Source organism: Pristis pectinata, chromosome 1 (assembly GCF_009764475.1).
Source record: "Pristis pectinata isolate sPriPec2 chromosome 1, sPriPec2.1.pri, whole genome shotgun sequence".
NCBI lineage: Eukaryota > Metazoa > Chordata > Chondrichthyes > Rhinopristiformes > Pristidae > Pristis > Pristis pectinata.
This window is the reverse complement of record NC_067405.1, coordinates 126892799-126906633: the sequence shown is the minus strand read 5'-3', so window position 1 is coordinate 126906633 and position 13835 is coordinate 126892799.

Below are 13835 nucleotides of genomic sequence, written 5' to 3'. Positions count from 1 at the left end.
GAGTTAGTGAGGCTGGTTAGTGGCCGCTCTTCCCATGCCTGCTCACTCTCCCATCACAACTGTTTTTGTGATCCTCTTCCACACACTGTTCATTTCTGACTTACATACAGTTCTCGCAGACAGAACGCTGCCGTACCCGGGAAATGCCTGCAAGTATATTTCGAGGATGATAAAGAGTTCAGAATTAAAGGTGCACAGATATCTGAGGGTTGTACGCTTGGAGGAGATTACAGAGGATGGGGAGATGCAATGGAGGCCAGGCAGAGATTTGTAAATGTGAATGGGAATTTTAAAATCAAAGCATGCCTAACCAGACGTAATGCTAATCTACTTTGATTTTCTTTTCAACTTAACAATATGATGAACATTATAATTTTGTATCATTTATGCACATTAAACAAAATATTTTTAAGAAGATGCAATATTCTGATGCCATAGAAAGCTCTAAGATCAAATTTATGGCTCCTTTTCCTCCTAAAGTATTTTCCAAAAGCAGCACTCAGCTTTATCTGTAAATCCAAGACTTGTTCATCTTCAGACTTTCCCTCACTTACGCATCAGTTCTTTGCAGAAAAAGAAATGCATTGACTTCAGAAGGAAAAATCTGAAAAGAGGTCAGTGGACAAATTGGATCATTTCTTCAAGTGCTGACATAAACACAATGGGTCAAACAGTTTTGTTTAGTGTTATAGCATTTGATGATTGTCAATAAAGCTCTTGAATGACAAAGACTCAGACATATTAACATTTTTAGTTCATGTATCAAAAATGACATGATTTTTCTACTCGAGTTTTACAATAGTCAAACATCAATGAATCGATGGTTTTACTTTGATAAAAGCTAGTCACTGCTTTTGTATATATTTCAAAGCCCTTATTGAGGAAGCAAATGTTTTTGAACTATTTTGACATCTACATTCTCAAACTAGCAGTTTACTTCTGTAAGTCCATAAAATATAGGAGCAGAATTAGGCCATTCGGCCCATTGAGGCTGATTTTATCATCCCCATTCTCCCACCTTCTCCCCATAACCCTTAACCCTTTACCAATCAAGAACCTATCATCTCTGCCTTAAATACACCCAACGACTTGGCTTCCACAGCCCTCTGTAGCATCAAATTCCACAGATTCATGACCTTCTGGCTGAAGAAATTCCTCCTCATCTCAGTTTTATAGGGAAATCCCCTTGTTCTATGCCCTCAGATCCTAGATTCTCCTACTAATTAAAACATCCTCTCCACATCCTCTCTATCCAGGCCTTTCAGTATCCGGTAGGTTTCAATGAGATCCCCCTTCATCCTTCTGAACTCCATCAAGTACAGGCCCAGAGACATCCAACACTCCTCATATGTTGAGCCTTTCTATTTTATAGATTATATCTGGACAATCTATTTTCTATACATTTATACTGAGTACCCAATGAGATACTTACATTGATGCTTTAAGCTGTCTGATTGAATACCCAAAATAATTTTCTTAGAATAACAAATTGCCTGGAATATGTTCCAAAGATGTTTGTTTGCAGCCACACTCGATGCCACGAGCTTTACATACCAATTTTGGATCACACTTCTGTATCACATTTTGTAAATTTACTTGAAGCTGTTGGCCAATCTCAGATGAGTTTTCATCAGCTGATTCAGTGTTTTCAAATGTGTTCATTGGCATTTATATTAAATAGTTATAAACACAGTTGGATATTCAAGCAAGCCAATCAAAATTAATTTAAAATCCTTTCTCTTGCCTTCTCTTTAGCATAATAAAATGTGTCCAATCAAAGCTCAAATGGAAAAATGTATTTCACCATAGGTTTATTAAATACATAGATGTCTTTCCTCTTCAGATAATCAACATTATTAACATTATAATTCAACATCACTTGCACACATTAAGAACAACATTGTTAACAAGGTGCAATTTTGGTTCTGCTCTGATGCTGAATACATAAAAGAACATGCCTCAGTTCAAATGAAAGGCACAAGAAAAACAAATTTATGGCGTAGGTTACTTCTAAAGTGGTGCTTTACTATATTTCTAAATCTGAGATTTGCTCACCTTCAGATTCTCCCATCTCTGTGTCAGCTTTCTTCAGAAAGTAACTTATATCTGGGGCAGTTCTGAGTGAAGCATTACAGGCCAACCCTAATAACAAATTGGTCTTGCGCGAGACGAGTTGGATCCAGCGACAGATCAAACAGCCCATAACTCAGTTAGAATGAAGGCGACAGCCCATGGAGTACAGGTCAAAGTGGAGTTACCTGAATCATATGGAGGCACATTTTTTAAAAGCAAAACTCCAAGTGGAAGGCCCAGTGTAATACACCATTAAGGCTGATGACAGAGAAAAGGCACAACTTAAATGAGGGGCAATGTTCAGAGAAGTTTAATCAACTGATCGGATCATACAATGTTGGAGAAAGCACCTTCCATTACAGGATATCTACTAAGCTTGGACGGTACTTAAAAAATACCTCCCACTCAAGGGCAGTTCATGACACTGTGTGATAAAAATTGATGACAGCAAGATGGGAACCTATTTTACTTCTCCTCTGATTTTTATTTCCATTGGTGCAGTTGAGGCCAGAATTGTTATTTCTCTAATACAGTGTCAAATTGAAGTTCCATCTGCTGTTCAGGTGAATGAAAAGAGACCCATTGCCCTTCCGAAAGAGAGTAGTGAATTTGCCACATGGACCGTTCAACATTCTACTCTCCCACAACCTTTCTGCCCTCATTCACTTAAAAGAAACACTACCAAAACAGATTATCTGATAATTGATCTCATTTGCTGTCAGTGTGATCTTTCTGCGCATAACATTATCTACAGGATAACAATGAAATTTCAAAAGTAATGAATTTGCTGTTTTTTTCTTGCTCAATTAAACTTCTATTTTGATTTTGAACTGTCTGACACATGTTCAGGATATACTTTCCTCGCAGTCCATTTAAAAATTTACGCAAATGTAGTACAAACCCTGTGCGAAAGCCACTGTGTAACTGCAAATTCTTTATTTTAATCAGTACTTTAAAAATGCAGAATACATTTTCCAAATCTCCATAAGCACAAGGGAGGGCAGCGATATCAAGTAATTATTCACTTGCTTAATCTTTATGTCTCCTTTGCTAGGTGATTTTACTCAGGCAGTTAAAAGCAGAGATCTTTAGATATTCACTCAATCAGATTACAGATTCACTTTTAAATATTTCAGAATTTGTGAATTACTCAGAGGATGCAAGTAATATCCCAGATATAGAGTTCGGGAAATGGTAGCGAGGGAGAAATTACGATTGCCAGGGAAATGGTACAGAGCAGATTGTTGGAGCTGCAGCCTGAGGTGCCTTCTTCCTTGGGTCTACTGAGATAGTTGATTCATTGATTTTAATTTTCCGAACTTCCTTAGAATCTGGGGAGGTTCTACTAAATTGGTAAATAGCAACAATTACCTTTATTCAAAAAGGAAGAGAGACTGAGGGCAGGAAACTGCAGGCTAGTTAACGTCACATCTGAAATAGGGAAAATGTTGGAAACTAGGATTAAAGGTGTTATTGGAATTGGAATTGGCTTATTATTGTCGCATGTACTGAGGTACAATGAAAAACTTGTCTTGCATACCGTTCATACAGATCAATTCATTACACAGTGCATTGAGGTAGTACGAGGTAAAACAATAACAGAATACAGAATAAAGTGTAATACAGAGGAAGTGCAGTGCAGGTAGACAATAAGGTGCAAGGTCATAAAGAGGTCGATTGTAAGGTCAAGAGTCCATCTTATCGTACTAGGGAACCGTTCAATAGCAGCCACTTAGAAAAATTCAAAGTAATCAAACAATGGGTGTATGATGGTCGGCTCAGACTTAATGGGCTGAAGACCCTACTTCCATGCTGTATGCTTCCAGGACTCTTTGTCAACACAGTTGTGTGAAAGGGAAATCATTCTTGACCAAATTATTGGAGTTCTTTGAAGAAGTAACATGCTATGGACTGGTAGATGCTTTATAATTAAATTTCCAGAAGACATTTAATAAGGTGATGTCTCAAAGTTACTGCAGAAAATAAATGGGTATTTTTCTGGCTGTCAAAATGTAACAAATGGTTATACAAGGATCAGTGCTGGGACCTCACTTCCTTGCAATTTAGTTAATTGCCCTGGATGTTAAGTTTTCTGAAAGCAGCTGCAGCCCTTCTGGTAGGTAGCAAAATAATTTGCAAGGAGGGCATAAGGAGTGAAGATAAGAGTTCTAGATAGTATAAGTGAGTGGCCAAAGATCTGGCAAATGAAGTATAATGTGGGAACAAGTTGACCATTTCGGCTGGAAAAATAAAAAAGTATATATATTTTCTAAATGGTGAGAGATTGCAGAACACTGAGATGCAGAGGGATCTGGGTGGCCTAGTGTATGATTCACAAAAGGCTGGTACACAGATACAGCAAATAATTAGGAAAGTTAAAAGAGTGTTATCGTAAATTGCTGGCGGCATTGAATGCAAAAATAGACAGTTTATATAGGGCATTGGTTAGACCACATCTGAAGTGCTGTGTTTCGGTGTTGATCTACTTCTTTAAGGAAGGAAGTAAATACTTTGGAATCAATGTAGAAGTTTACTAGACTGAAACCTGGAATGGGCAGGTTGCCTTCTGAGGAAAGATTGGAGAGGCTGGCTTTATATTTGCTGGAGTTCAGAAGCGCGATTGAAACATATGAGATTCTGAGGGATCTTGATAGGGTGGGTGGGGAGAGGATGTTTTCTCTTGTGGGAGAATCTAGAACCAGGGGTCACCAGAACATAGAACAGTACAACACAGGAACAGGCTCTTGGGCCTGCAGTATCTGTGCTGACTATGATGCCAGATTAAATTAATCCCATCTCCCTGCACCTAGTCTGTATCACTCCATTCCCTGACTGTACATATGCCCATCTAAATGCCTCTTAAACTGTTTAAAAATAAGGAGTCGCCCATTTAAGGTAGAGGTGAGGTGATATTTTTTCACCAATCTTTAGTACTCTCTTCCTCAAAAGGTAATGGAAGAGAGTCTTTGAACATTTCCAAGGTAGAGGTCAATTACAAGCAATGGGATGAATAGTTACCGGGAGTAGGGGGAATGCAGAGTGGAGGATATAATCAATCAGTCATGATCATATTGAATGGTAGAGCTTGAGGGTCAGAGTTGCCTATTCCTGGTCCTAATTCATGTGCTCATATAAACATTTCCCTTCCCATAGCATCATTACACTGTTAAATTCTATCTTTGCCATCTTTCTCCCTCTGCCTCAGTTCTTGGTGTGGTTTAACTCTCTTTTAGCTATGCTAATTGGTGGTTCCATTGTCTTCCACTGCAGTCCTGACAGTCTTATAAATCTGCAGAGTTCATGATTTTAGTCGCTTGTCTGTTTTTGTTAAACCTTCGGTCATCATGACATTAACCAATTTCTCTGCATCTGAATTTTCTTCAGTCGACACTTGCGGAGGATGGAATTGATGTGACTACACTTCAAGACCAATGATACCTTTAGGCAGCTCCAGTGCCATAACTGATACTCACAGTCTGTTCTGTGGACTCTGAACATTTCTGCATCTCTGACATCTGAGCCCTGCGCTCTGGAATTATATTCACAAATCCCTTCACGTCTCTATTTTTAACATCCTCCTTAAAATTAACCTCAAGGCAAACATTGTTTAATTCATCTTTCAGGATTGGCAAGGCCAGCATTTATTGTCCATCCATAATTGCCCTCAAAAATGTGTTGATGAGCCTCCTCCTTGAAGCACTGTAGTCATTCTGATGATGGTTCTGTCACAGTGTTGTTGAATAGAGATTCCAGGATTTAGATCCAGCAATGATGAAGGACTATTTCCAAATCAGGAGGGTGTGCATTTTGGAGGGAAACCTGCAGGGTGGTGGTGTCCCCTTGCACCTGCTACCCTTGTCCTCCTTGGCGGTAAAGATCTTGGGGTTTGAGAGGTACTGTCAGAGTTGCCTAGTTGAATAACTGCAGTGCCTTTTGTAGATGGCACTACCTATAGCTATTGTGCACCAGTGATGGAGGGAACAAATATTTAGAGTGGTAAATGGGGAGCCAATCAGACAGACAGCTTTGTTCTGGATGGTGTCAAGCTTCTCAAGAGTTGTTGGAGCAGCAATAATCCAAACAACTGGAGAATATTCCATAACATTCCTGAATTGTGCGTTGTTGTAGATGGTAGAGTGAGTCACTCATTGCAAGATACACAACCTCTGACCTATTCGCTTGCAGCTACGGTATTTATGTGCCTGATCCAACTGAGCTTCTGCTCAATGGCTACATCTCAGGATATTCTTGAAATCAGAATCAGATTTATTATCACTGATTTATATGACATGAAATTTGTTGTTTTGTGGCAGCAGTACAGTGTAAAGACATAGAATTACAACAAGTTACAAAAATAAATAAATAGTGCAGTATTCAGTGATGGTAATACCACTGACTGTCAAGGGGAAGTGGTCGGACTCTCTCTTGTAAGAGATGATCACTGCCTTGCACTTCTGTGGCACAACTGTTACTTATTACTTATTAGCCCATGTCTGAATGTTCATGACCTTCCAATGGGATCTGAAATGTTTCTATCTCCATAGTTACAGCCTGACTTGTTGAGTACTTCCAGCAATTTCAGTTTTCATTATATGCCTACAGAGTTAGTTTAAAGCCAGAATCATTCAATATCAAAGTTAAAAGTTAATGAAGCTGACCTTTTGGGACTTCATTACAGTTTTTTTTAGAAATATCTCTCCAACACAGGATGCAGAATGAAACAGGGATATGTACAGGGATTTAAATCTGACTGCTTTTGGAGAGCTTGTTAAACATTCACACATTTTCCTCATTACGTGCATGTTATTAATGATCACTGGGTGGGTTTCCATGATCCTGCTGCCCACATCCTGCATACAACACTGGAATACAATGACAGCAATTTACAGAGAGGCACTGGAAGAGAGAGATAGATGTAACTAATTGAATACATGGATAGTGGGAGATGTAATGCCAAACAATACTTTGCAGATATGGAGCTGTATTATGCTGCTCCTGGCCCTTGCCTTGCATTGACCCACTGTCTCACTCACCCTGTGGCTGCACTGAATTTTTGCAGCTGCACAGTTCCTAATGTACTGCTGGTGTACCACTGCAATTCTTTTACAGGCTATGAGTCATGTGGTGAGTAAGTCATGGACTACCCTAACAACCACTGAAAGTTGTGCTGTCAAAGGCCTTTTCATGGCTACGTTTCAGACAGGATATTTATTTATTAGTCACATGTACATTGAAACACATAGTGAAATGTGTCTTTTTGCGTTACTGAGAATGTGCTAGGGGCAGCCCGCAAGTGTTGCCACTCTTCTGGCGCCAAAATAGCATGTCCACAGCTCCTAACCTGTACGTCTTTTGGAATGTGTAGAGGAAACCGGAGCACCCGGAGGAAACACATGCAGACACGGGGAGAACGTACAAACTCCTTACCAAAGAGAAATAGTTGAAAAAGTAATGTTATTTATTAACATTACTTATTAAAAAATACTTAATTTATTTAAAATTAAGGTGATAAATTTAACAACTCATGAAACAGCTGTTAATTAATTAAAAGCATAAATATACATTGGAACTAAGGGAAATAAAAAAGCTACCTCACCTTATGTTTTAGGTGAAGATCGTTGACCCTGTTCAGATAAATGGGACCACACTAATCCTACCAGATTGGCTTGTTATTAAGCTGTGGATGAGTCCAGGGCCAGAGTGAGAGGTCAGATATGTGTGTGTTTGACCACCAACATGCTCCCAACCTTCAGTCTATTGTCCCAGAATATGCTGCTGTGTGTGCCCTCGGCAGCCAGTTGGTGATTCTCCCATCAGCACAATGCCACCCATTGCATCTGGTGGAGACAATGGTTTCAGTGGTAGTTAAGAGGAGACTGAATAGTGTTGTGAAAGTAAATAGGAGGTGGGTTTAAAACTTAACCTTGCACCAAGCAGCTTGCAAATGCTCATTTCAGCCTAGGTGGGCAGCTGAGATCACCGAATCAAATTTATGACAGCAGCAAAGCCTGTGAACACATTTCTGCAAAGTCTCACCATAACAATGGGCTGTCACTTAAAGCTTGAAATAAGACAGTGGCTTCCTTTCACTGCTGCAAACCCCCTACCTTTTTCATGTAATTCTTTGTTTTCATTTCAGATCTTGGTCATTTTATAACTGACAAACATACTGTCTTATATCCCTCAATGACCTTTTCAACATGATCAAAAATATTTTGCCCAACACCACTTAAATCCAACTTTAACATGTTATCTAAACTTTACTCTTACCACAATAAAGCAAAATTTGAGAGTTCCTTGTGCCAATCCCAATCCATCTTTCGTTCAGCACCACAACAGTTGTGGTGAAGCTCAAAGTTTGAAAGCTACTTCAGCTGCTATATCCACATTAATAGATCTTCCTGAAAGTAGCCTCATTTTATGGGTCATTAGAGCCTCTAAAATTCTCTTTCAGAATCTGAACAGCTCGCCTGAAATGGGTTTTCAGCCTCTTGCTGCCTTGTTACTTTGTGCCATGAATCCAAGCTTAATGCTAAATAAGACAAGGCAACTACAATTGCAGCTCCAGCCCTTCTGCTCAGGGGTTGATGAGAAAGCGCCTATCCATTTTAATTTTTGGGTCTCATTACCATTCTGCTGACTATCTGCCTAAAATAATTGAGGGAACTATTGAGGGAATTGCAAATATTAGGGTGGGGGCTAATGAGGATTTCATGGTACTGTAATGACCACAAAAAAAATTTGTGAAGACCAAAGGAGGATATCTATCCACAGATAGAAACTTTACATGGCTAAGATCCCACTGAGCATCTCAGCATTTGCCTATCAGACTATAAGTGACAGATACTCCACACAATTAACCTTTGTAATTGCATTGGTGTCTAATGACATTCAAGAACCCCACATTAGATATACTCAAAAGCTTCTTTCTGAGTGGATTAGATATTTCAATTGCCTTTAAAAAAAAACTTTTAAATGGCCGTACTAAAGGAAATGTGCAGTGAGTGAATTTTAACTCCTGTTCTCAATTCCACTGCAGGGGAGTTAACCACATCTCCCAAAAGTCCTTGATTTTGAGAGTAGTGCAGGTACTTGTCTGCGTTACAGACATTGCTTGTGCAGGAACAGTGATTAGAAAGGTACCTCCCTGTGAAGCCTGACTGGAGAAGGTTTTTAGTGCCACCCTTTTTGCCAGGATTTCTTCTGGTATTTCTGGCTGTCTTAAACCACTTGCAATTATGGTGACTGGGATCCCAGTTTGGATCAATCTACTTTTGGTTTGTTTTACATGGAAATGTCTTACCCTCCAGCCATGACTGCAAGTGAAATCTCTCAATACCTTTATATAACATTCAGTGTGAGCTCTTAGTACACTTAAAAGCTGCTATCCTGGGAGAGAAGAGTACCAGTCACTAGGAGCACTAGTCATTCGTGCAAAAGCTCACTAGAAACAAATATTGGGAGTTACACTGGTATTGACGTCCTTTGGTTGAGCCAAATGCCAGAAAAACCGTGATGGAGCACATGAAAATTTCCCACCAAAATGTCCATACCCTATTAACAAGTGGTATTAACTCTCTCCAAAGTATGTGCAAAATTGGTTATCAATAATTTAATGTGGTTGTTGTCTTTGTACACTGGTTTTTCTGGTGACCCACAGCAAAATTTCTAGGCCACCTCATAGACACAGATCTTTTTCTTTTCAAGAGTCCAATTCTTCCCATTACCTGAATTAGCATTGTAAATATTATTACATCTGGAAGTATTCCACGGCAATAGATCAAAACACATTGAAGATATAATCTAGTTAGCAAACAGACAGGAAAAATTCTTAAATTATGGGGAATGCTGAGTGTACAAAAGAAGCCTATAGATTAATCCTCAACATCTGTCTAAGAAATGGAGTCTGAAATCATTCAATTGTTGGCTCTTACAGCCCTCACTGCATCATCAGCTTTGTGGATCAAAATTATTTTCACTGCTGGATCATTTAGATCAGCAAGCCACTGAAAGAAAGAGAAGCAGTCAATGATTTCTGCTCACTGCACTTTATAATAATCATAAAAAGAAGTTTTGAAGAATTATTTTCCATCTTGCAGCCCATTTTTTCCAAATTCTCTGCATTTAGCTATCATTTGCACAGCCATCTATCTTTTGCCATAATTCTTTGTTGTATGAGTAGAGAGCAGTGCAATTAGAACTAACTGACTAAACTGCTGAGTGAATCAAAATGAAGTGGACGTGTCCATATCTCTCAAAGAACCCGAGATAGACGGTGTCTGAAGTGTTCCATCATCAGAGATGCTATCCTTCAGCTGAGGCATTAAGACAAAGATTCTTTAAGTTCTGTTGGTGCCATTGGAGTCAAAGGTCTGATCACAATATTAAAGCCTAGCCAACATTCCCCCAGCTAGTACAACTAAAAGAAAAGGGGAGTACTTTTTACTTCATCTAATTTCTTTTAATGTTTTAAAAACTTCTGCTTTGGTTAGTGGATGAAACTGATGTCACTGGCCTAGTCTGTGCCAGTGACAGGCTGGCTGAACTGCTGCTGGTACATCCAACGTGGATTTACCTCTCCCAGATCCCACGATGTTGGTTTGAGAGCTACCCCAACCTGAAGTGGCGAGTCCACATACAGAAGCAGGATTGTGCACAATCCAATAACATTTTAAAAGGGGCAGGCCAAAACAAACTGCACCCACAACAGCTGGGGAGAAAACAGATCCAGCCACACCTCCTCAGCTTAGCCAGCTGTCAAAGACTTTGTAAACTTCTGATGCCTGAAAGCATTCAAAAAGTAATCCAAAAAATCAATTAAACAATTACAACTTAAAAATGATCAAAAATGCTCAAAAGTAATGATTTAGACCACTTGAAAATACTTCCTAAAAACTAAAAAAAGATATCAGTCAATTAATTCAAAAATATGAAAATCATATCTTTCCATAAAATACGAATATGACCCTTCTCATTCAAAGCCATTACAAATGAATGGTCTGGCTGTTTCTGTAGAAGATCTAACCTAATGCAGGTTTAGCAGGTAGTTCCCTTAGTGTATTTGCTGGAGAATTAAAGCAGGTTTGTGCTTTGAAGCTGAATCCCAGGGACAGACCTTGCTGACACTAGAATCACTCTATGAAATAACAATGTGTTTGCATCTATTTGAAGCATCTTAACACGGATTAAATGACCACTTTCCATGACACTGCACTTCAGTCTGTGAGAGCGAACCTGAGCTTTCCAGTCATTTGTCATTTAATTCTCCATCCCATTCTCATTCTGACCTGTCTGACTTTAGCCTTCTACACTGTTCCAACAAAGCCCAATGTAAGCTCAAGGAACATCACCTCATCTTCAGTCTGGGCACATTGCTGCCCTTGGGTCTCAATGCACTCTCAAATAGATGAGGCTGTGTCCTTCTGTTTCAATTTGCTTCTGTTTTTTTCTCTTCTGCCTCTATATGCCAGTTTTTTTTTTCACAGAAATTGTAACTTGATAATTTTGGTCTGCACCTTATCACAGACAATCCCCCTTCTGAAACTTAAAATATATTTCTCACTTTTCCAGCTCTGATGAACTGTCCTTGAACCAAGTTACCAGCTCACTTTCTCTCCCCACTATGGTACCTGACATCCCAAGTCCTTCTAGCATCCTTTGTTTTTGTTGGATTTCCAGCATCTGCAGTTTTTTGCTCCCATGACTTTAATAAACCAGTTCAATGTGGCAGGTCTGACATGCAGGCCTGAAGCTCCCAGATACAATTGCAAGGCCCCTGCAGTGGAAAGGCCTTTAACGGTGCACTGAAGCACTACTCCCAGAACTTCCCTGGCAGCCTTTGACAGCAAATAAAGCCAGTTACCAAAACTGTCAGAGATTATAAATGCCTCCAGAAACTTCCAAAAGCTATTAAAACTGAAATAAGTAATCTTCTAAAATTACATTTCAAAATACGAAGAAAATAAGCTGGAAACGCATGAAAAAGCTTATAAATTAAAAACATCAATCTAAACCAAAATAATTATAAAGGAACCATCTCCCCTTTTCCTTGCTTCCCTACAGGCCTTCAACCTCCATTCAAATCACTGGGCTTGCAGATCCTGTGCTGGATCTAACAACTGAGGATCTACGAGCCAATTCCTCTACATAAGTGGGTGTGCTTCCAGACTTAGACAGCAACTTCCACTTTTGACATGCTCAGGAGTCCTGGACTTACTGCCTTTTAAACAAGTAAATCAGGGTGGCTCCATTTGATGCAGCGGGGAAATCACCAGGGTTCAGCCACCCAAGTTTCGTACTTGCATGTTTGTAAATGCTAGTAATTTGGAACATAATTATTGGCATCTACAGCAAGGCCCATTAAATACGTCCAACTCCCATGTCTGAGCTGGAAGTGAGGGGTGACCATAACAACCAGTTCCTGTACATTTGATGGCACACCTGCAATAACCTGGGTGAAATATTCGTCAATTTAGACCCATCACTGAACTACCAATGGCCTGCGACGTACAAGGGAGCTTCAGTCTTAATCGAATATGGAACAGATGGGGCTGAAAAGTGCAAACAAATCAAAACTACAGAAAGCACAGCAGAAGCAGTTACCAGTGATCGCATTCGCCACAATGCAACTAAAAAGCTTTGTGTAAAAGTTTCCTTTTTGGGCACACAAAATAATGCGTACAGCAGAATCCTGTTGGCTGAATCGTGCTCAATCTGACCCAATGACCCCACTGACCTTTTGCAGCTGGTGCTCCCAGTGACCAAGGCCACAGTTCCACAATAGTCCCAGGAGTAGAGTACAAAACTGGTGATGTCCAGACTTCTGGATGACTCATCCACTCCAGCACCCTCCTGACAGCCTTTGACAGCTCATGCTTCAATAATCAGACATTTAAAAACAACTGAAATTGGTTGAAGTAATTTTTATAGTTTTTCACTCAAAAATTGAGATATTTGTTGAAAAACACATAAAGGCACAATTAATTAATTGAAAACAGAATAATACAATCACCCTTTCACCCTTTAATCACCTTTTCTAGCAGTGTCGTGGATGCTTTGAGGCATAAATCTTAGGCTTTGCCTCCACCAGAACACTTGGCCTACAGTCCTGCTGTGCTGGGGCTGACAGCATTTAAGAAGTGTATAGATGAGCACTTGAAACACCCCGGCATAGAAGGCTATGGGCCATATGCTGGAAAATGTGATTGATACAGATGTGTACTCACCGGTTGGTGAGGACGTGGTTTGCTGAATGGCCTGTTTCAATGCTGCATGACTTTATGATTCTATAACCATCCATTCCACTTCTATACTGTTTCACTGTTCTAATTCTGACGTCACGTCTGCATCCTCAAATTTAATAAATGCAACAGCCTGAGATTCCAGTTGGAGAGAATCAGAATCAGGTTTATTATCACTGACGTATGATGTGAAATGTGTTGTTTTGCGGCAGTAGTGCAGTGCAAAGACATAAAAATCCATAAGTTACAAAAATAGACAAATAGTGCAGAAAAAAAGGAATAGTGAGGTAGTATTCATGGACCATTCAGAAATCTGGAGGCGAAGCTGTTCCTGAATTGTTGAGTGTGGGTCTTCAGGCTCCCGTACCTCCTCCCTGGTGGTAGTAACGAGAAGAGGGCGTGTCCCGGATAGTGAGGGTCCTTAATGATGGATGCTGCCTTCTTGAGGCACCACCTCTTGAAGATGTCCTCGATGGCAGGGAAGGTTGTGCCCGTGTTGGAGCTGGCTGAGTCTACAACCCT